The 23,975-nt window shown below is 47.5% G+C and overlaps 1 protein-coding gene across 1 annotated transcript in view; it reads left to right on the top strand.

Moving 5' to 3' along the window:
• Nucleotides 1–6,816: 6,816 nt before the first annotated feature.
• Nucleotides 6,817–23,975, top strand: part of LOC141055852 (uncharacterized) — a 31,753-nt gene continuing 14,594 nt past the window's right edge. The window contains exon 1 of the mRNA XM_073552573.1: nucleotides 6,817–7,625. The gene's annotated coding sequence lies outside the window, so the exon portion shown is untranslated. The remainder of the gene's footprint in view (nucleotides 7,626–23,975) is intronic.

Genomic DNA, 23,975 nt, shown 5'->3' with positions numbered 1-23,975 from the left:
TTCAAAAGGAAGCTTTTAACAAACAGGCAGTCCCTGCATGTATTCAAGCTGTCAAGCAGCCGCAAATCATGCGGCTGCGGAAACTCAGGCACAATTTACGAGCACGCCCAAAATACTCGGAGAACACCCGAGCATGCTCGGAAAACTCGAGTAACGAGTATACTCGCTCATCACTAGTAATTTGTCATTCGTCAGTCCATTAAACCTTTGAAAAATCTATCTTCAGATATTTCTTAGCCCAGTCTTGGTGTTTCCTTTTCTGTGTCTTGCTCATTGGTGGTCGGGTTCAGGTTCCTCACCTCAGTCATGTCTCTGAGCACTGAACATCTTCTACTTCTCTGTCTTGCTCAGTGGTGGTTCGGTTCAGCCACCTCACCTCGGCTGTATCTGCAAGCACTGAACACCTTGTACTTCTGTGTCTTGCTCAGTGGTGGTTGGGCGCAGCCTCCTTACTTCGGCCATATCTCTAAGCATTAAATACCTTGCACTTTTGTGTCTTGCTCAGTAGTGGTCAGGGTCAACTTCCCCTCCTCAGCTGTGTCTCTGAGCCCTTAACTCCTTGTACTTCAGTGTGTTGCTCAGTGGTGGTCTGGTCAGCCTCCTCACCTCGGCTGTACTTCTGGCCTCCTGGGAGGTTGCAGTTCTGGAGTATGACAGCAGTGGAGGATAATGACTTACTGATTGCTTCACGCTTGATTCTTCTCACATCTTTGGCAGTTAATATAATTTTTTTTTGAGGGGGGAAAAAAGTTTTTTTGACCCTAATGACTACTGGCAGCAGAACGTTTGCTGGTTCTATGATCACCCCAATATTTGAGCAATAAGTCAGGTAAATATCTTATTTGGCCCATTTTGCCTGAGGAAAACAAGCTTGACATTGGGAAATATGCATAAAATGATGATATGGTCAAAATACTCATTGCCTAATAATTCTGCATACAGTTGCGTGCTTGGATAGCGTCTTGTCTGAGCATGCTCTGGGTGTTATCTGAGGGTGCTTATATATCATGCTAGAGTTCCTGCGGCTGTTAGGGAATCCCCCCAAGTTCAGGCTGTCTAACAGTCGCAAATCATGCAGCCGTAGAGACTCGGAACATAATATACGAGCACTCCCAGATGCTCAGATAACAACCGTTTGTGCTTGGACAAGACATTATCCGAGCATGTTCGCCCATCGCAACACACAGTATATGTCTTCCAAAAAGTTCCACCTTTGATTCATCAGTTAATAAAATATTGTAAAATAAATTCTTAGTCGGTTCTGCGCTGTACACCGGGGGTGGACATATTATTGGTGCAATTTGTGTGGCTGCACAGGGGCCCAGGAAGTAAGGGGGCCCATTTCTACCTCCAAAGCAGGTACAATTTTACATATTTTAGGAGCTCTTGGACTGCAGGGCCCATGTATTGTTTTTGCACAGATGCTCTTTTCTGTTTTTGTCCACCAATGCTGTACACATTATACACACAGCTCTGCTCCGTACACCTCATACACACACTGCTCTGCTCCGTACACTTCACACATATAGCTCTACTCGGCACACCTCGTAGACACACGGCTCCGCTTTGTACACCTCACACACAAGTGGCTCCTCTCCGTACACCTTGTACACACGGCTGCACTCCGTACACACACACCTCGTAGACACACGGCTCTGCTCCATACACCTCGTACACACACTGCTCTGCTCCGTACACCTCGTACACACGCGGCTCCGCTCTGTACACCTCGTACACACACGGCTCTGCTCCGTACACCTCGTACACACGGCTCTGCTCTGAACACCTCGTACACACGTGGCTCTGCGCCGTACACCTCGTACACACACGGCTCTGCTCCATACACCTCGTACACACACGGCTATGCTCCATACACCTCGTACACACACGGCTCCGCTCTGTACACCTCGTACACACGGCTCTGCTCTGTGCACCTCGTACACACGGCTCTGCTCTGTGCACCTCGTACACACGTGGCTCTGCTCCGTACACCTCGTACACACACTGCTCTGCTCCGTACACCTTGTACACACACGGCTTTGCTCCATACACCTCGTACACACACGGCTCTGCTCCGTACACCTCGTACACACACGGCTCTGCTCTGTACACCTCGTACACGCGTGGTTCCGCTCTATACACCTCGTACACAGACGGCTCTGCTCCGTACACCTTGTACACACACGGCTCCGCTCCGTACACCTCGTACACACACGGCTCTGCTCCATACACCTCGTACACACACGGCTCCGCTCCGTACACCTCGTACACACACGGCTCTGCTCCATACACCTCGTACACACACGGCTCCGCTCCGTACACCTCGTACACACACGGCTCCGCTCCGTACACCTCATACACACATGGCTCCGCTCCGTACACCTCGTACACACACGGCTCCACTCCATACATCGTACACACACGGCTCCGCTCCGTACACCTCGTACACACACGGCTCCGCTCCATACACCTCGTACACACACGGCTCCGCTCCGTACACCTCGTACACACACGGCTCCGCTCCGTACACCTCGTACACACAGGGCTCTGCTCCGTACACCTCATACACACACTGCTCTGCTCCGTACACTTCACACATATAGCTCTACTCGGCACACCTCGTAGACACACGGCTCCGCTTTGTACACCTCATACACACGTGGCTCCTCTCCGTACACCTTGTACACACGGCTGCACTCCGTACACACACACCTCGTAGACACACGGCTCTGCTCCATACACCTCGTACACACACTGCTCTGCTCCGTACACCTCGTACACACACGGCTCTGCTCCGTACACCTCGTACACACGGCTCTGCTCTGTACACCTCGTACACACGTGGCTCTGCTCTGTACACCTCGTACACACACGGCTCTGCTCCATACACCTCGTACACACACGGCTATGCTCCATACACCTCGTACACACACGGCTCCGCTCTGTACACCTCGTAGACACGGCTCTGCTCTGTGCACCTCGTACACACGGCTCTGCTCTGTGCACCTCGTACACACGTGGCTCTGCTCCGTACACCTCGTACACACACTGCTCTGCTTCGTACACCTCGTACACACACGGCTTTGCTCCATACACCTCGTACACACACGGCTCTGCTCCGTACACCTCGTACACACACGGCTCTGCTCTGTACACCTTGTACATGCGTGGTTCCGCTCTATACACCTCGTACACAGACGGCTCTGCTCCGTACACCTTGTACACACACGGCTCCGCTCCGTACACCTCGTACACACACGGCTCTGCTCCATACACCTCGTACACACACGGCTCCGCTCCGTACACCTCGTACACACACGGCTCTGCTCCATACACCTCGTACACACACGGCTCCGCTCCGTACACCTCGTACACACACGGCTCCGCTCCGTACACCTCATACACACATGGCTCCGCTCTGTACACCTCGTACACACACGGCTCCACTCCATACATCGTACACACACGGCTCCGCTCCGTACACCTCGTACACACACGGCTCCACTCCATACACCTCGTACACACACGGCTCCGCTCCGTACACCTCGTACACACACGGCTCCGCTCCGTACACCTCATACACACAGGGCTCTGCTCCGTACACCTCATACACACACGGCTCCGCTCCGTACACCTCATACACACATGGCTCTGCTCCGTACACCTCGTACACACACGGCTCCGCTCCGTACATCTTATACATGTGGGGAAGGTGACTTGATGGACAGACGTGACTGGTAGAAGGAGGGGATGGTTTGTGCACTAGTGACAGAGATTGACAGGTTAGAAAGGTAACAGCAGGGAAAGACAGAAAAGAGAGTGCAGTACCATGAAATGACCACAAGATGGCAGGGGAGAGTAGTACAGGACTTTGCATCAGCTTAGGGCTTAGGAATCCGCTTAGTCATGGGGGGCGGGGAGATAGGAGCCCGGGTGGGAAATTCCCCTGTGAGAGAGGGGATAAATAGAAGAAGGCGGGGTTCCAGGAGAGTTTAGTCCCAGGAGGAGCTCAGAAGAAGACGGAGAAAGTGAGAAGAGCTCTGCCAGGGGGACGGACCAAGGAGAGACAGTCAGGAGGGTGGCCCTGACCCGACGGACTGCAGGACAGGCAAGGAGAAGAGGCAGCCAGGGGGGAGACCCTGACTCGACGTACCGCAAGACAGACGAGGCCCCGGGGGTACTGATTGGAAGACGATCTCGGGCAGGTGAAGCGCTGGGGGTAGATTGGTCTAGGACAGCCCCCAGTGAAAGATCCGCGAGGTGCGTTACTGTGACTGGAGCTGAAGAATAGGTACCCGGGCCTGCAATACAGTGGTGTAAAGGAGCTGCGGTGCGTGTTTGGTGGTCGTCAGGAGGACGACAAATAAATCCGGAACTGTTACAAGTGGAAGCTGTCTCCGTCTCATCTTTGCCTCATCTGGTAAGCAGTGGTCCACCCCCCTAGCCCGGCCCCCTACCACATACACACATGGTTCCGCTCCATACACCTCATACACACACGGCTCCGCTCCGTACACCTCGTACACACACGGCTCCGCTTCGTACACCTCGTGCACACACGGCTCCGCTCCATACCTCATACACACACGGCTCCGCTCCGTACACCTCGTGCACACACGGCTCCGCTCCATACCTCATACACACACGGCTCTGCTCCTTACACCTCGTACACACACGGCTCCGCTCCATACCTCAAACACACACGGCTCCGCTCCGTACACCTCGTGCACACACGGCTCCGCTCCGTACACCTCACACACACGGCTCCGCTCCGTACACCTCGTACACACACGGCTCTGCTCCGTACACCTCGTACACACACGGCTCCGCTCCGTACACCTCATACACACAGGGCTCTGCTCCGTACACCTCATACACACACGGCTCCGCTCCGTACACCTCATACACACATGGCTCTGCTCCGTACACCTCGTACACACACGGCTCCGCTCCGTACATCTTATACATGTGGGGAAGGTGACTTGATGGACAGACGTGACTGGTAGAAGGAGGGGATGGTTTGTGCACTAGTGACAGAGATTGACAGGTTAGAAAGGTAACAGCAGGGAAAGACAGAAAAGAGAGTGCAGTACCATGAAATGACCACAAGATGGCAGGGGAGAGTAGTACAGGACTTAGCATCAGCTTAGGGCTTAGGAATCCGCTTAGTCATGGGGGGCGGGGAGATAGGAGCCCGGGTGGGAAATTCCCCTGTGAGAGAGGGGATAAATAGAAGAAGGCGGGGTTCCAGGAGAGTTTAGTCCCAGGAGGAGCTCAGAAGAAGACGGAGAAAGTGAGAAGAGCTCTGCCAGGGGGACGGACCAAGGAGAGACAGTCAGGAGGGTGGCCCTGACCCGACGGACTGCAGGACAGGCAAGGAGAAGAGGCAGCCAGGGGGGAGACCCTGACTCGACGTACCGCAAGACAGACGAGGCCCCGGGGGTACTGATTGGAAGACGATCTCGGGCAGGTGAAGCGCTGGGGGTAGATTGGTCTAGGACAGCCCCCAGTGAAAGATCCGCGAGGTGCGTTACTGTGACTGGAGCTGAAGAATAGGTACCCGGGCCTGCAATACAGTGGTGTAAAGGAGCTGCGGTGCGTGTTTGGTGGTCGTCAGGAGGACGACAAATAAATCCGGAACTGTTACAAGTGGAAGCTGTCTCCGTCTCATCTTTGCCTCATCTGGTAAGCAGTGGTCCACCCCCCTAGCCCGGCCCCCTACCACATACACACATGGTTCCGCTCCATACACCTCATACACACACGGCTCCGCTCCGTACACCTCGTACACACACGGCTCCGCTTCGTACACCTCGTGCACACACGGCTCCGCTCCATACCTCATACACACACGGCTCCGCTCCGTACACCTCGTGCACACACGGCTCCGCTCCATACCTCATACACACACGGCTCTGCTCCTTACACCTCGTACACACACGGCTCCGCTCCATACCTCAAACACACACGGCTCCGCTCCGTACACCTCGTGCACACACGGCTCCGCTCCGTACACCTCACACACACGGCTCCGCTCCGTACACCTCGTACACACACGGCTCTGCTCCGTACACCTCGTGCACACACGGCTCCGCTCCATACCTCATACACACACGGCTCCGCTCTGTACACCTCAAACACACACGGCTCCGCTCCGTACACCTCGTACACACGCGGCTCCGCTCCATACCTCATACACATACGGCTCTGCTCCGTACACCTCATACACACACGGCTCCGCTCAGTACACCTCGTACACACGCGGCTCCGCTCCGTACACCTCGTACACACACGGCTCCGCTCCGTACACCTCGTACACACGCGGCTCCGCTCCGTACACCTCGTACACACATGGCTCCGCTCCGTACACCTCGTACACACACGGCTCCGCTCCGTACACCTCATACACACGCGGCTCCGCTCCGTACACCTCATACACACGCGGCTCCGCTCCGTACACCTCGTACACACGCGGCTCCGCTCCGTACACCTCGTACACACGCGGCTCCGCTCCGTACACCTCGTACACACGCGGCTCCGCTCCGTACACCTCGTACACACGCGGCTCCGCTCCGTACACCTCGTACACACACGGCTCTGCTGCATCCACCCTGTAAACCCCTCCTGACCCCACACAGAAACTTCCCCTCATCCAGCACCATGACAACCAGCACAGCAGAGTCCTGCATACACTGAGGCCCCTGATCATGTGACCCCTGACTCCTCCCCTCCTGTGACCTCATCCCAGGTCCTGTGTGCACAGAGCAGCCATATATGTGGAGTGCGGCTCTGCAGGTGGAGGTAGGTGCTGGAGGTTCCCTGTCAGGATTACTTATTACGCTGCCTTCTATATCGCCTCCTTAATCCGCAGCCCTGTACACACATTATTATCACACTCACTATAGTCCTTTTTCGCACGTGTGACTCCATTTTCCATCTGTGAAGTGATGGCCTTTTCATCTGTGCCTATGACCTATATTTCATCCATTTTTCTATATGATTAACCCCTTAGGACCAGGCAATTTTCATTTTTGCTCTTTCGTTTCCTCCTCTCCTTCTAAAGGCCGCAGTTGTTTGTTTTCCATCGATATCGTGCCCAAACGCATCGTTTATGCCGGATGAGTTGTCGTTTTAAAATCTACCATTCATTGTACCATAAAATGGACTGAAAACAGGGGGGGGAATCCAAGTCCAGTGAACTGGTGAGAACCCCCCCCCCCCCCCAGCAGAACTTTGCAATTGCTTTTTGGGAATACGTTTTTGGTCTTTAATCGCCTAGCTAAAATTACCCGACAACCTATTTCTCCTAGTTGATACGTTATTTTTCGAAACTCCTCGAAATTTAAATAGCAACACCGTAAAGGAATTGTGGAAATCACAGAACGGACGGATATGTTACTTTAACCCTCCGTCAGGAACAATGGATCTGACAGGCGCAGCTCTTCTACTTTCATTTCTCCCTTCTCACCAGATTTTCAGGAAACCCCCTCCCTCTAGATAGTCTCCAGGCTCTAGCTGCTGTGTGAAACCTGATACCACAGTTGGTCTGTAGAGCTTCAGGAAGGAAGATATAGCTGTGCTGGCTTCTGAGGCTCATTGGTCCCGAACACATCACACTTTATAAGGTTGGTATGTAATGTTTTTAGTCATTACTATTGTTTATTTAGCTTGTTTTATGAATGGATAGAGAAAGGTTTGTAGATATTTCATATAAATAAGGCAGATTTTCTTACAAATGAAAGTGTACTTCTCAGGAGTTTTGAAATTTGTGTATATCAAAGTTATTACTTTTATGTTGAGTAAATGGGTTTGTTTTGCACCTGATAATGTGTAGTCTCTTTTATTACATCCCTATGAAGGTCTCTGATCACTTTTAGATCACTGAAATTTAGAAAATTAGATGTTCTAGGCATTTTTCTAGCCTGCGCTTGACAGGAACATTGTTCCATTACGAGTTAGTGCGAATATTGTTCCTGACGGAGGGTTAAATGCTGAAAAAATGGAAGCAAAGTTTTCAAAACATCTCCGTCTATTCAGTATCAAGTATGAGCGTCACACGCAGAAATTCCGGCATTTACAACCTTGGATGAACTCTCTTGGGCAAACCATCAAGATCCGCTGCTGGCGGCTGCCTTTGCAATTTCAGATCAATGACATCTCAGATGGGCTCGATGGGAGACAAGTCCGGAGACGCTGCAGGCTAAGATAGTACGTTTAGGCCGCTCAGGCTTTTGGCATGGTGTTGTACTGTTGAAAATTGGCTCCTAAGCTCATTTGGGGAAAATAACCACACCACTGGTTCCACGGCCAAATCAATGTTACACCGAGCAGTTAAGTGTACATAGAATGGTAGCTAAAGGGGGAAGACTATCGTACATTATGCCACTCCACACCAGAATCCCAGAAGTAGGACTGGTGTGATGTTCACTTGTGAAGGCCTCTTCATGGCATTGCCTAAGTGGTGTCATCAGATTCGAAGAATGGTGCAAAGTGAACTGTTCTGTACTAGTGCTGAGCCAGTATACTCGTTGCTCGGGTTTTCCCGAGCATGCTCAGGTGTTGTGAGCTCATCTGTTCATTCACCTTTTGTGTCCGAGGATCTCCCTCTTCTGGTGAAGGAAGGTAGTGAGGCTGATTTGGATGAAAGAAACCAACCACCTGATCAGGTGGATTGTGATTGGATATCAGGAACTTCAGACTGGATATAAGGCAGCCGACGCTCTTCTGAGTGGCTGGTGATTTCTCTGCTGGATTCTTGGAGACCAGTCTGATTCCTGGTTCCCAAAGATAAGTTCTTGCTCTGCTATTGAACTTAGTAGTTTTGGTTTTGTTTACTTTGTTTTTCGAGTTCAGCCATCCTCGGCTGGGGGTGTGCTGGATTCTTATTCCTTGATTAGTGTTCTCTTTTGCTCTGCTTTCAGAATATTCTGAGTGCTGATATAGGGTTTGAAGTCTAGTGACTTCAGGGTCCTTTTTGCTTATCAGTTGTGTTGGTAATATTTTTAGCAGGGTTTTCTCGGATTGCAGACAGCAGCTTTTCTGTCCTGTCCTTTTTAGTTAGCTTGGGCCCCATCGTTTGCTCATCCTATCTATCTGTGTTAGTGTTTTCATCTTGTTTCACCGTCATTATATGTTGGGGGCTGCCTATTGCTTTTGGGTCTGCTCTGGGGCAGTCAGTTTTCCCCTTTTCTCTCTTTAGGCTTATTTAGCTCTCCGGCTGTGATGAGGTGTCTAGGATCACCGTAGGAACACTCCACGGCTACTGCTAGTTGTGTGATAGGATTAGGAGTCTGCAATCCGCTAGTTTCCAACCTCTCTGATTTTCTGGGCTGAGCTTGTGTTTTGTTTTTTCCTCCTCGGTGACTCAATCATAACACTCAGGTGTCCGAGTATTTTAGCGTGCTCGGAGATCTAGTTTTCGTCGTCTCATCTGCATGATTTGCCGTTGCTGGACAGGCTGAATACATGTATGGAATGCTTATTGTTAGGGAATTCTCACATGTATTCAGCCTGTCTACAAGTCGCAAATCATGCAGCTGAGACAACAAAAACTAAATCTCCGAGCACGCCAAAATACTCGGAGGACACCCGAGCAACGAGTATACTCGCTCATCACTATTCTGTACTGAAAGTGAAATTAGACAGATGTTACAGCATAGTCGCCTGCGGATCACCCGCTGACATGCGGCGCATCTTGTAAGACCACAGCATGTCAATCTCTCTTGCAGAGACTAGTGTCTCCGCAACAGAAATTTAATCAATAGAATGTACTGAATGTGGTAACTCCGCAGGGTTCAGTGAACACATGCGGATTTACCTGCGTCGAATAGACAGCATCGTTTTCGATGCAGCAAACATACGCTGCATCAAAAGCCTCCGGATCGTGGGCACATAGCAAAAGGGGTTTATATGACCTTGGACTATGAGCTAGATATTGAGCTCTACATGTCCATTGACCTCATACAACCTTAAAGGCTATCATGGTGCAGAGCAACACAACAATTGCGTTTGGAATGGAGGTCTATGTTCAGTGTTGAGTCCGATTTTTGTCTTGGATGCAGTGAGAACCGGAGATTGGTCTGGAGACCATGCAACAATGCCATGAAGAGGCCTCAACGAGGGATTGTGAAAGTGTTCCAAAAACCCTTTTAGAACATGACAATACAAGGACGCTTGTTTCTCGTGCTACCATGAGCAGCTTGCATTACCTAAACACGCTACCATGGCCTGCAGCATGTCCAAACTTGTCAAACCTTCGAGAACATCTGGAACATCATTGCTTGGTAATTGCTTAGGTAGCTGCCAGTAGCAGATCTTGATGATTTACTTGCCCAAGTGCAACAACAAGGCAGAAACTGCTTTCTTGAACAACTATTAATCACTTTTAGCAGCCAAGGCGTGTAAGTGCTGGGATTTCTGCACTCAATAGATAAAGAATACATCTAAGAGTTTTGAAATTTTTTGAACTTAAAACAATTAGACTTGTGTCACCATTTCTAATACCATTAACTTTTTTTTTTATTTATCTATAAATCTATTTGAGGCCTTTTTTTATTGTGCTTTTTTCTGGAACCGTCTTCTGCTTCATCTTGAGCCACGGCCACTTGATGGATGAACACTTTGTAGTAAGTTTGACCTTGCGCAAGCCTAGTTAGGTCCACCAGGATCTTCTCCATAGTTATCTTGATATCATCAAGCAATTGGGTTGCTATTCTTGTTCTTCGCCTTGTTCCTTCCATTCTTCCCACTATGATGTCCTTCTCCGGTGATTACTCTCGACAAATGATGTGTTCAAGGTATGGAAATCCTTGCTTGGCGTTCCTTGCTTTGAGTGACCTTTCTCACGTGAATTGTTCAAAAATTGATTTGTTGTGCATTAATCTGTAGTTTTTGTTGCTAACATCTCTTTGTACATGTGATATTTTGATCACTTTTTGTATTTTGGGGCGAAATATTGACAATGAGAAAAAAATTTTATTTTTCCCATTTTGACATACAGCATTTGGGATACATTTTTCTATATTTTATGGCTTCAGTAATTACATAATTAAAACAGAATTATTCTGTTTTACAATATCTTGCTTACTTAATGTTTGAAAAAGGGGGGTTTATGTAAACTTAGAAATTATTTTGTGATTTTTACATTTTTAACCACTTTCCTTTGGGAATTTGAATTTGCAATCGCTTTATTTCCTATTCACTACAATACAATTCTGGGGTTTTACAGTATATTGTAAAATTGACAATTAGTGATGAGCAAGTATACTTGATGCTCGGGTGATCTCCGAGTATTTTTGCGTGCTTGGGAGATTTAGTTTTCATCGCCTCAGCTGCATGATTTGCGGCTGCTACATGCGTGGAATGCCTGTTGTTAGGGAATTCCCACATGTATTCAGCCTGTCTACTTGTCGCAAATTATGCAGCTGAGACGACGATAACTAAATCTCCCAAGCACGCCAAAATACTCGGAGACCACCCGAGCATGCTCGGGAAAACCCGAGCAACGAGTATGCTCGCTCATCACTATTGATAATCTGATATGAAGTCCTGCCACAGGGCACGACTCGTAGAACACATGGGGGCTTTCACTGAACCATGATTAATTCTAGAGGGTAAACTGATGCGTTCAGCGCTACCTACAAATAAATCTGTTCGATGCTAGATCCTAAGCTTGCTCTGTATTTTGATGGTATTAGATGTAAGATGGAAATTGCCAATGGAATAAAAAACACAGATGCATAAGAGTATTTCATAAGCATCTTCTTGAAATCAGTCCATGAAAAATAGATAATACATGATAATTTTTATAATATAATATGCAATTCTCTATAATCTAGAGCTCTGGTAAAAAATTAAGAGACCACTGCAAAATTTACAGTTTGTCTGATTTTTCTCTTTATAGGTATATTTTTGGGTAAAATGTAAATTGCTCTTTTATTCTATAAACTACTGACAACATGTCTTCGAATTTCCAAGCACTAAATTTTGTATTTATTTTCAGAAAATGAGAAATGGTCAAAATAACAAAAAAAAGTCATGCTTGCAGACCTCAAATAATTTGCTAAGAAAACAAGTTCATAATCATTTTGAAACAACAATACTAATGTTTAACTCAGGAAGAGTTCAGAAATCAATATTTTGTGGAATAACCATAATTTTTAATCACAGCTTTCATGCGTCTTGGCATGCTTTCCACCAGTCTTTCACACTGCTTTTGGGTGACCTTATGCCACTCCTGGTACAAAAACTTAAGCAGTTCTTTTTTGTTTGATGGCTTGTGACTATTCATCTTCCTCTTGATTACATTCCAGAGGTTTTCAATGTGGTTCAGGTCTGGAGATTGGGCTGGCCATGACAGGGATTTGATGTGGTTATCCTTCATCCACACAATGATTGACCTAGCGCTGTGGCATGGTGTATTGTCCTGCTGGAGAAAACAGTCCTCAGAGTTGGGGAACATTGCCGCCTGAGCAGAAGGAAGCAAGTGTTTTTCCATGATAACCTTGAATGCGGCTTGATTCATACGTCCTTTGCAAAGATTAACCTGCCCAATTCCAGCCTTGCTGAAGCATTCGCAGATCATCACCAATCCTCTACCAAATTTCACAGTGGGTGCAAGACAATGTGGCTTGTACGCCTCTCCAGGTCTCTGCATAACCATTAGATGACCAGGTGTTGGGCAAAGCTGAAAATTAGACTCATCAGAGAAGATCACCTTACTCCAGTCCTCTATGGTCCAATCCTTATGGTCTTTGGCAAACTTCAGCCTGGCTCTCCTTTGCTTCTCATTGATGAAAGGCTTTTTTCTACCTTTATGACTTGAGCCCTGCCTCTAGGAGCCTGTTACAAACACTTCACCCCAATTGCCATTCCTTATGTAGGTCACTTGATGTCATCCTGCGGTTGCTGAGTGACATTCGAATAAGATGACGGTCATCCTGGTCGGTGGAAAGTCATTTTCGCCCTCTGCCGGGCTGTAGCTTTGTTGTCCCCAATGTCTGCTGCTTGACCTTGTTGTAATAGACTGCTGTCTTGGAATTTTTTTTTTTTATTATTCTTTATTTAAAGACTCACAACAAAATCCAGGTTAACATAATAATTGAAACCAGACAAGTAGACGAAAGCAAGCAATACAACTTAACTCCTGACCAAGACAATCGTCCACGAGTCCTTAACATCCGAGGACCCGGTAGTAGAGGTCAGTTCTTTCATTTTTTAACTTTTAACAAACAGTATAGGAAAGAAAAGACAGAGCAGAGGAAGAAGGAGAGCAGTTGAAGCGAAAAAGAGAGTGGGGGCAAATAAGTAATGGAGCCAAGTGAGGCAAAAAAAAAAAAAAAAAAGGGAGGGATGGAAAAAACGAGGGGGTAAGGGAAGGAGTACCCACCCGACCAAGTCCACTACTCAACCTGATGTTTTCAGTTAACCTCAGGGGGTTTGCCTCCAGCATTAGATCACAATACTCACTAGAGCTTCGAAAATCCATCCATCTAAGCCAAGTAGCCCAAAACTTTGGGTATGATTCATGTATGGATGAGGTGAGGTCCTCCATTTACATAATTTCATTGACTTTTGCGATCCACTGAGTTATGGTTGGAGGAGCAGGACTCTTCCATCTCTCCGGGATGCAAGCCCTCGAGCCATGATCAAAAATTTCAACAGATAGGATTTCTAAGATCCGGAGAGAGATTTCATTATGTTGGAGTAGTATCAGAGCCGGGAGTCAAGTTTTCGGAACAGCCCGTAACCCGACAAATAATTTCCCACACCTCTGTCCAAAATGATTGCAAAACGTCACATTGCCAGAAAATATGAAAAATCGTGCCCTCTGCCCTTCCACACCTCCAGCAGTTCGGGTCAATTTCCGGAAATATGGCGTGCAACCTCGAGGGCACTCTGTACCATCTGGACAAAATCTTATAGCCAGCCTCCTGGAACCTAGAGCTAATCGAGGCACAGTGTACAAGGGTAAAAATTCGAGTTCTCTGATCTTCCGTAAAATAAATATTTAAATCTCTCTCCCACTGCGCAAAGAAAGAAGGGGGCGACCGGCTCCGGGGGTCCATCAACATAGTGTAGGTTTTAGCTAAGGTGTGTCTGATTGGGCCCGGGCTATTACATAAAAGCTCAAATTGGGTTTTGGGTTGTCTAAATGAACTTTTAGGGGGAAGGCTGCTGAAAAAGTGGGTAAATTGAAAACCCCTACAACTGCCCAGGGGTATTGAATCTGTTTTGGAGGTAAGGTCACTCAGAGAAGGCCAGGAGGCTCCCTCTCCCCAGTTTTCTACGCTATCCATCCCCGAATCTATCAACAGACGAAAAATGGAGTCCGAGCGGCTAGGGACAAATTTAGGATGACTCAACACTGGAGTGAGAGGAGAAGCCTCTGGGAGTAAATGTAAACGGACTAGTGCTGTATTGCAGTATTTTAAAGTGGATCCAGTAGTCAGATGGGATTTGATTTGCTCTGGGGCCAAAAGTAATACCCATAGGAGGGTCTTCAATGGGTTCGGGCAAAAACTTTGTTCTATTTGAACCCATGCCTTATGGTGACCATTTCTGCACCAGTCTATCATTCCTGCTAGGTGGCCTGCCAAGTGATACATTTTTAGGTCTGGAAGTCCCACTCCCCCCAACCTCTTGGGTCTGCAGAGAACCTCCCTCTAGTCTAGCAGATTTTTTTCCCCATATAAACGAGATTTGAATGGACCCTAATTTTCTAAAAAAGTTAGCAGGGATATTGATGGGGAGAGCCTGTAGAATATACAGGACCCTCGGTAATATGTTCATCTTAAAAATTTAGCATCTGCCAAACCAGCTGAAGGATATCTTGGACCACCTATCACAGTCTACTTGAATAGATGTTAAAAGGCTAGGGAAGTTCCATCGATATAGAGAATTGATGTCTGCAGATAGTCTTACTCCTAAATATTTCAGGTGTTGAGTAGCCCATCTGAAAGTAAAGGACTTCTGTAAAGATCTTACAAGTTCCGGGGAAGAATTAATGTTAAGCGCCTCGGATTTTGAAAAATTAATCTTGAAATTAGACAATTGGGCATATGTTCTGAATTCATTCATTAGGTTAGGCAGGGAGTTCTAAGGTGAGGTAACGAAGAAAAGAAGGTCATCAGCGTATGTTCCTACTTTATAAGTGTTTTGAAGTACTTGAATACCCGAGATATTGGGGTTGGTTCTAACATGTCTAATAAAGGGTTCAAGGGTGAGGATTAAAATGAGGGGGGACAGAGGGCATCCCTGTCGTGTGCCGTTATAAATATAAAACAGATCTCAAAGTGCATCGTTCACCCGGACCCTGGCGGAAGGGACTGAATATAGAGACAGGATCCACTGAAGCATCCTTGTTCCCAGACCCAGGTGAATGAGGGTCTCTTCCATGAAAACTCAATTGACCCTATCAAATGCCTTCTCGGCATCAGTGGATAAGATGATTGATGGGACATTCCGGGATTTAGCATGATGAATTAAGTTAATAGACTTAATAGTATTATCTCTGGCCTCTCGGCCTGGCATAAATCCAGCTTGGTCCGTGTGAACGATTTCCGAGAGAAGGGGAGCCAGTCTAGATGCAAGGATCTTGGCAAAGAGTTTTACATCAACATTTAACAGGGAAATGGGGCGGAAGCTTGCACACTGGGTCGGGTCTTTCCCTTCTTTATGTATCACCGCAATATGGGCTCTCAGAGAATCTGGATGTGGGGGGGTTATTTTTAGACATTGAATTAAAGGAAGCTAACATTTCCAGGATTAGTAAATCTCTGAATTTTTTGTAGTAAAGGGCCGTAAAGCCGACGGGACCTGGTGCCTTACCCGTTTTACAAGCAGAAATAGACGAGCACACTTCTTGTTCTGTTATGGGTTCCTCCAGCATCAAGATGTCACTGGAGATCAGCATTGGTAAACCTGCCTTCGTAATATATTCCTTTACATGGGAACGAAAACCAAGCGAGGCGGTGGCAGGATGTTAGCGTGGGTGGTCTGGAGAAGGAACCTCCGGGAGTGGACCCCCTGGACCGTGGCACCGAGGGGCCCCGGGCGAGCTGCCAGATGGAACCGACCCCTATACAGGGACCGTTAGGAGCAGGCCCAGGGGTTTGAGTACCACGGTAGCCGGTACCGGAGTAAGGCAGAGACTGGAGTAGGACGGCAAGGACACTGAAGGCAGGACTGGAGTAGGACAGCAGGAACACTGGAAGCTGGACTGGAGCAGGATGGCAGAAGCACTGGAGGCAGGACTGGAGTAGAACGACAGGAATACTGGAGGCAGGACTGGAGTAGAACGACAGGAATACTGGCGGCAGGACTGGAGTAGGACGGCAGGAACACTGGAGACAGGACTGGAATAGGACGGCAGGAACACTGGAGACAGGACTGGAGTAGGACGGCAGGAACACTGGAGGCAAGACTGGAGTAGGACGGCAGGAACACTGGAGGATGGACTGCGGATGAGAACAAGGACATAGGTAGCAGAACTGAGAGGCTGCTGCGGGGAGCAGCCGAGAACGGAACTGCAGGAGCAGAGAGCACACGATGAAGCAAGGGTCAGAGTGCTAGGAAACACAACGATAAGGCGCCTCCCTCAGGGGGAAGCGGCCTGATATGGCCCGTCTGGTCAGCCATTGGTCCAAAGGTGCTTCCGGGTCAGGGCTCAGCCGGAGCAAAAGAAGCAGGAAGGAGGCGCGGCCTATGGCACATGCGCATAGCATGCAGGGAAGGCATCGGTTGCAAGCCCGTCTCAGGTGACCGCCGCGGCCGTCGGGTGGAGAGAGGCTGCAGCATGGGAGCGGAGGCCGACTGCGGCGTGGGAGCGGAGGTCGGGTGAGTATGGCGGAGCGGTGTAACACAGGATTTTTATTATCTGAGTTGTAAAGGGACGCATAAAATGTCTGAAAGGCTTTTGCAACGTCATGGGACGATTGGACACGTTTAGCATGGGTGGTGGAGAATATTTCTGGAATGTAAGACCTAGCTCCTTGCTGTCTTAATGCTTTTGCGAGGGATTTGCTACATTTGTTCCCATGTTCGTAGTAGTGCCGCCTACAATGGGCTAGAATCCCCTTGGCCTTTTTATTAAGAAGGTTACGCAAATCGTCTCGCACCTTAATGAGTGCAATTTTTGCCGCTTCTGTAGGGGAAGTTTTATGGCTTGTTTCCAGTATTTTTAATTGGGTCAGAAGGGCGTCAAGATCGGCCTCCCTCTTCCGCCTCGCCCCATGTTTTATCAATAATCCTCTGATCACACATTTATGAGCCTCCCCAACAGTGTTTGGAGAAGTATCAGCAGATTTGTTTAGTTCAAAAAATTCTCTCAAGGTCTGGAATATCTCCTGAGTAACCATAGGATCATCCAAGAGAGAGGAGTTTAGTCTCCACTGCCATTGATGGGAGGCCGAGGAGGGCAGGGCAAGCACGATAGAACAGAGCGCATGGTCCGAGAAGGTAATGGAGTCTATGTCAGTCTCCTGTATCTTAGAGATATCTTTGTGGTGTACGAAGAAATAGTCTAGTCTTGTATAAGAGTCATGGACTGACGAGTAAAAAGAGAAGTCCCTTTCCGATGGGTGTAGTAGTAGTCTCCAAGTGTCGATAAGTTGGTGATCATGTAATATCCTTCTAAGTCTACGTAGTGCTACTAGGGAATGAGATGAAGCTCCAGAATATGTGTCTACAGATGGGTCAAGTGCGATATTGAGGTCGTCCCCCAGGACCAGAGTACCCTCTGAGAACTCAGCAATAGAATCCAAGAGACTCGCCAGTGCAGAGTCCTGTCCGACATTAGGTAAATACACAGAGGCAAGAGTAAAGATGTGGGAAGCTATTTTCCCCTTTACCAACATCATTCTACCCATGTTATCCGTGCGAGAATCCATAAACTCCCATGGGAGAGCCCAGAAAATCAGGATACCCGTCCCTCTGGATTTTGAGTCAGGAGAGCAGCTCTGATACTCCCCTGGGAACCAATGAGAAGATAGTTTGACTGGCTTGGCTGGGCTGGCATGTGTTTCTTGCAAGAAAGCGATTTGGATATGGGATTTTCTCAAAAAATTTGTCAGAATGGCTCTCTTGCCTAAACTATGCAATCCCTTTACATTAATTGAGCCACACTTTACCTCCATTGGGATGGCATGAGGCATAGTGAAAGCATGCTGTGGGTCCCCATGTGTGTTTGGGGGGAATGGGCAGGTGGGAGGAGGGGTGAAGGTAAGAAGGGAATAGATAGGGGGAAAAGAAAAATAAAAAAATAGGGAAAGAAAGTAGTTAATGTGAAACGCTAAAAAGAAGAATGGAGGAAAATTCCTCCACCAGTAGTACTGGTGAGCTCTCCACACCCCGAGCAAAACGAAGTCAAAGAACTACCTAGCAAATCCAAATTGGACTTGCAAGTACTTTGGGGAACACAGAAAACCTTAGTCAGTGCCCCGACGGACAAAGGACATAAGAACATACATTAACTGAGCAAGATAAGATAATACTAGTCCCCCACAAGAACCCAACCCAACCCCAATTTGGGTAATATAACCTCAGGTTTCTTCCAAATCACAGAGTATACAATTCTATCAGTCAGAACAGGGGAGAGGAGGGGAGGGGGGACCAAGATAATTTTACACATGGATATATTAAACTCAGGCATTTTAGATGAACAAAAGCATACAAGCCGCAGCCCCATGGGACAGGATCCCAATAATTCCCTCCAAGTCTACCTCATCAGACAGGAGGGAGGAAGCCTCATAATAATAGCCATATAACATTTGCAGCAGAGTGTCAGATGGGAGCCTCAGAGGGAGTGGATCTCCTTACAAAATCAGCTTTCTCCTTTTCCCGCACATGGGAAGATTGTCTGCCCCTATTCCTTCTCTCCCTCTGAGGTAGTGGCTGAGGACGCTCAACTTGTAGCAAATTTGGTATAGGGAATGGTGATATGTCCAAAAATTTGAACAAATCCTTGAGCTCATCTGGGTGTTTAAGGGTGAGGATAGAGCTCTCTCTCCGTACGATTAGATGGAATGGGTGGCCCCACCGGTAAGTGGCTCCAGACTTCTTGACCTTTTGTAGTAGTGGCCGAAGCAGACGTCTCATAAACAAGGTGCGAGCTGAAATATCTGGAAACAAACGGATCTCCACTCCCTCCAGGGAGACTGGCCCAGATGTCCAAGCTTTACGTATGATACTCCCTTCTCTGAGAAGTAATGCATTCTGCACAGAACATCTCTGGGGTTCGCGCTGGAAGGTGGCCCCTGACGTGTGATTCTATGGATTCTGTCAAACACAAAAGGAGTCTCTGGCATTCTTTGCATAATTTGGTTAAAGATGGCTGTGACTTTTTGAGATAAGGTATCCATGGTGACGCTCTCAGGTATACCTTTGAGGCGCACGTTATTGCGTCGACCACGATTCTCCTGGTCATCCAGCAACAGCATCATGTCCTGCATATGAGCCTGTGATGATGAGAGCTCCTGCTCCAGAGAAGACAGCCTCTCAGATAGTGACGCCGTAGCCTCTCAACTGAGGCCGTGCGAGCGGATAGTGTGTCCATATCATTTCTTCGGGCTGAAACTGCCCTTTCCTGTGGAGCTTCTATCCTAGCTATCAGGCAGTCTATGTCTGCTTTAGTAGGAAGGGCTTTGATTAGCTCCTGCAGGCCGTGGAAGTCAGACTGGGAGACTGCATGGATGGGGCTGCAGTGTACTGTGGCATTGCCTTCTGCCTGGGTCTCTCACTGCCAATATCCACCAGCTTTATCTCCCTGGTCTGCAGCATTCTTGGTGTGCACTGAATCTGGGCTTCGGTGGGGGGTTGAGTCACCCTCCCCAGGTGAGACCCGAGCACTCCTTCCCTGACTCCCCTCAGACTTGTCCTCTGACATACCTCGTGGTCTCACAGTGCTGGACGCCATTGCTGAGGCTGTTGCTGGCTTCCCCTTCGGCATACTGCTCTGTAACATGCGGGTCAGGGCTGTTTCTTTGTGGTGGGAAGGGACCGTGGTGGGAAGGGACCCGAGTGTTGTTGGAACCAGTTCCCCTTCTTCTGGAAGCACACATGGACCCTGTGGGTGAGTTAAAGTGAAGTATATTCTCCCTTTCCCAGGAGCACTAGGAAGCAGCTTCTTCACTCCATCAAAGCTAAGCCACGCCACGCCCCTGTCTTGGAAATTTTACGGATGGAGGCAACATGACGCTCACTGTATCCCTCTGCTAGTAAAGCCAGAATTGAGCCCTTCTTTTCCTCACTTAGGACTTTTCTTTTCAACTCCTTTGGCATGGTTAAAAGTTATTTTTTCACTCCTATTACTTTTGGGAAATGACTAGCACTTGTTTTGCCATCCAACTTGTCCGATTGCAAGAGGATTGTGAACCCCACAGCAGGGTTTTTTATACTTTCCTTCGTTAAATAAGATTTGGTTCAGGTGATCACCTAATCAGACGCACATTAAGTAGAATGAGGTGTCCTCTGGTTGGAATTCAACTGACATTGGAATGGAATGGCTGTCAGATGTGTAGAGAAGCTGATTTTTATAAAACTGTGCAGTGGTCTCTTAATTTTTGCCAGAGCTGTATGTCCATAAAGTTCCCATCTATGAAAGTACAAAATGAATTAACCCTTATAGTAAGCATCATAATGAAAAAAATATCAAAGTCAGAATTGGCGTTTTTCAGTCACAGCACTCCGCCATGCAGATTTTTTTTAAGCACCATAAAAGGGCAGACTGCAGAAGAAATGTCATTAATGGCACACCAAAATGAACATATTGACGTAACTCATTGGTTATATTTGGCTTGACGGAATATCATAATCACTGTAGAGAAAAGCTTGCAGAATACATGTTCTAAGAATCAAACAATGTTAGAGTTGCAAAGTAAATAAAACTAAAAAAAAAAACAACAGTATACCACATCAGTCTGTCGTTCTGTCCCATGCCTTAATCCATGTCTGGGGGCTAAAAAGTTTTCAACCTGGACTGTGCCAAGATGCGACCGTCCAGGCTGAGAACCACTGGTGACTGATCTGCTGCGAGCGCAGCCTCAGTGACCAGTGGTGACGTCATCTAGGTTACCTCTGGTCTGTGGGGCTGAACTGCGGTGACCTTGGTGAGATCCCCGGAGAGAGAGATTTCTCAGCCGTCAGATCGGGATTTAGGGTAACGGATGGCCATCCGTCAAGATCCGCCGGTAATGCAAGCCTATGGGGAAAAAAACGGATCCGCCAACAAAAATGGCGGATAAGTTTTTTTTGCAAAACGGTGGATCTTGACTGATGGAGACAAATGGATGTGTGAAACAGGCCTAATGAATACACCCATCAGCCGCTCCTGCTCTCACTGTTATTAGTGATACAGGCGTCGGATGATGGGAGCTGTATCCCATCAGCTGACACCAGTGACCGGAGGTAAACTTTATACCTCCGATCACAGCTAAGGAACCGCGGCTCTCTGGCCGGCGGGGATGATTTCAGCGCCGATCAGAAGCGGTGTTTGCCACGCTGTCATGCACATGACAGCGTGGCAAACACTGGATGTTCGGGCCCCCATTCAAGTGAATGGGTTCCGGGTACTGTTCTTGTACCTGAACCGGAACTTTTTGTAACTGTTCAGCCGAACCCAAACATTCAGGTATCCGCCCATTAACACTCACCACCTTTTGTGGCAGCCTGTTCCACTCATTGATCACCATCACTGTCAAAAAGTTTTTTCCAGTATTTCACCTATATCTTCTCCCTTTCAGTTTAATTCTATTGCTTGTCATGTTTTCATGTGCAAATGAGAATAATGATGATCCCTCTACACTGTGACCGTCAGATATTTGTAGACTGCTAAGAAAGTTTGGCCTGATTGATGCCACCAAGAAAAAAAGCAATATTCTTGAAGACATTGAAAAGGAGAGTAGAAACAGGAGTGATAAGACCATGACTTACCAGAGCATATTATGCAGAGACTAGGTTCATAGAAATATTTTTATACCATATTTTATTGTCTTTAGAAACACTGTTGAGTTATATTGTGAAATATCTACAAAATTATCTAAATTTATTTGCTTGTATGATCCCAAATGGCGCATACAGTGGGTGAAATAAGTATTGAACACGTCACGAGTAAATATATTTCTATAGATGCTATTGACATGAAATTCTCACCAGATGTCGGTAACAATCCATTCAATCCGCATAGTCAAAGAAATCAAACCATAGATAGCCATAAATTAAGTTACCGTATATACTCGTGTATAAGCCGAGATTTTCAGCCTGTTTTTTGGGGGCTGAAAGTCCCCCTCTCAGCTTATACATGAGTCATATACCTGGGGTCGGCGGGGGAGGAGGAGCGGGGGTGTCAGAGATCATACTGACCCCCCTGGCGCGGTCTCTGCAGCCCCCCACTTCTCCCACGGTCTCCCTTCCTGCCTTCAGTGGTCACTTGGTACCGTTCATTAAACTCATGAATATACGGATATTCATGAGTTTAATGAGCGGTACCACGTGACCGCTGAAGGCAGGAAGGGAGACAGTAGGAGAAGCGGGGCTGCAGAGACCGTGCCAGGAGGAGGTAACTATATCCAATATTCAGGAAAAATGCAGGAAAAAACGGAATGCCTCACCATGTCAATGTGCTTGGTAGCCTTGAATTTGCCAGCAGCGATCCAAAAAATTCCGTCTGATCATCGGATCACAATGAGAGGAAAAAAAAAGGTTGTTTATATCCAATATTCACCTGTCCAGGGTCCATCGCTGCTCACCACTGTCTGCTACGTCCTGTGTCAGTGACGTTTAGACAGCAGAGGGCGCGATGACGTGGTTAATGCGTGCAGCGCCCTCTGCTGGCTGAACAGTCACTGACACAGGAAGCGGCAGACAGCAGCGTGCAGCAATGGACCCCGGACAGGTGAATATCTCAGGTGCTGGATCCTGAGCAGGAGAGGTGAGTTTTTTTTTTTTGCAGCAGCATATGGGGGCATAATATGTGGAGCATCTTATAGGGGCAGCATTTGGGGGCATATTCTATGGAGCAGTATATGGGGGCAGCATATGGGGGCATATTCTATGGGGCAGCATATGGGGACATAATCTATGATGCATCATTTGGGGCATAATCTATGGAGCATTTTATGGGAGCATAATCTATGGAGCATCTTATTGGGGCATAATCTATGGAGCATTTTATGGAGCATCTTATGGGGCATAATCTATGGAGCATTTTATGGGGGCATAATCTAAGGAGCATCTTATGGGGCATATTCTATGGAGCAACTTATGGGGCCATAACCTTTATGGAGCATTATATGAGGCATATTATTCTATGGAGCATCTTATGGGGGCATTATTAACCTTTGTGCAGCATTATATGGGGTGTATTTTGTATGGAGCATTATATGGGGCTCCTGATTCAATATGAATATTGAAAAACATTTAACCTACTGATGTCTCAATTAATTTGACTTTTATTGGTATCTATTTTTATTTTTGAAATTTACCAGTAGCTGCTGCATTTTCCACCCTAGGATTATACGCGTGTAAATAAATTTCCCTGTTTTTTGTGGCAAAATTAGGGGGGTCGGCTTATATACGGGTCGGCTTATACGCGAGTATATACTGTATGTGTAATAATGAGAAATGACACTGGGAAAAAGTATTTAACACGCTTACTGCAATTTATTCAATACTTCGTACAAAACCCTCTGTTGGTGATGACCGCTTCAAGATGCCTCCTGTTTGGAGAAACTAGTCTCAAGCAGGTGTGATTTTGGCCCATTCTTCCACACAAAAACTCTTCAATTCCTGGAGGTCCTTTGGGCTCCTCTTATGAACGCTGAACTTTAGTTGTTGCCATAAATTTTCTATTAGATTCAGGTCAAGTGATTGGCTGGGTCATTCTAACAGCTTTATTTTATTTCACTGAAACCAATAGAGAGTGTCCTTGGCTGTGTGTGTGGGATCATTGTCTTGCTGAAATGTCCACACTTGTTTCATCT

The sequence above is a fragment of the Dendrobates tinctorius genome, unplaced genomic scaffold (assembly GCF_039654945.1).
Source record: "Dendrobates tinctorius isolate UK_male_01 unplaced genomic scaffold, ASM3965494v1 ptg000192l, whole genome shotgun sequence".
NCBI classification, from domain to species: Eukaryota; Metazoa; Chordata; class Amphibia; order Anura; family Dendrobatidae; genus Dendrobates; species Dendrobates tinctorius.
This window is presented reverse-complemented; position numbering and strand designations above follow the sequence as displayed.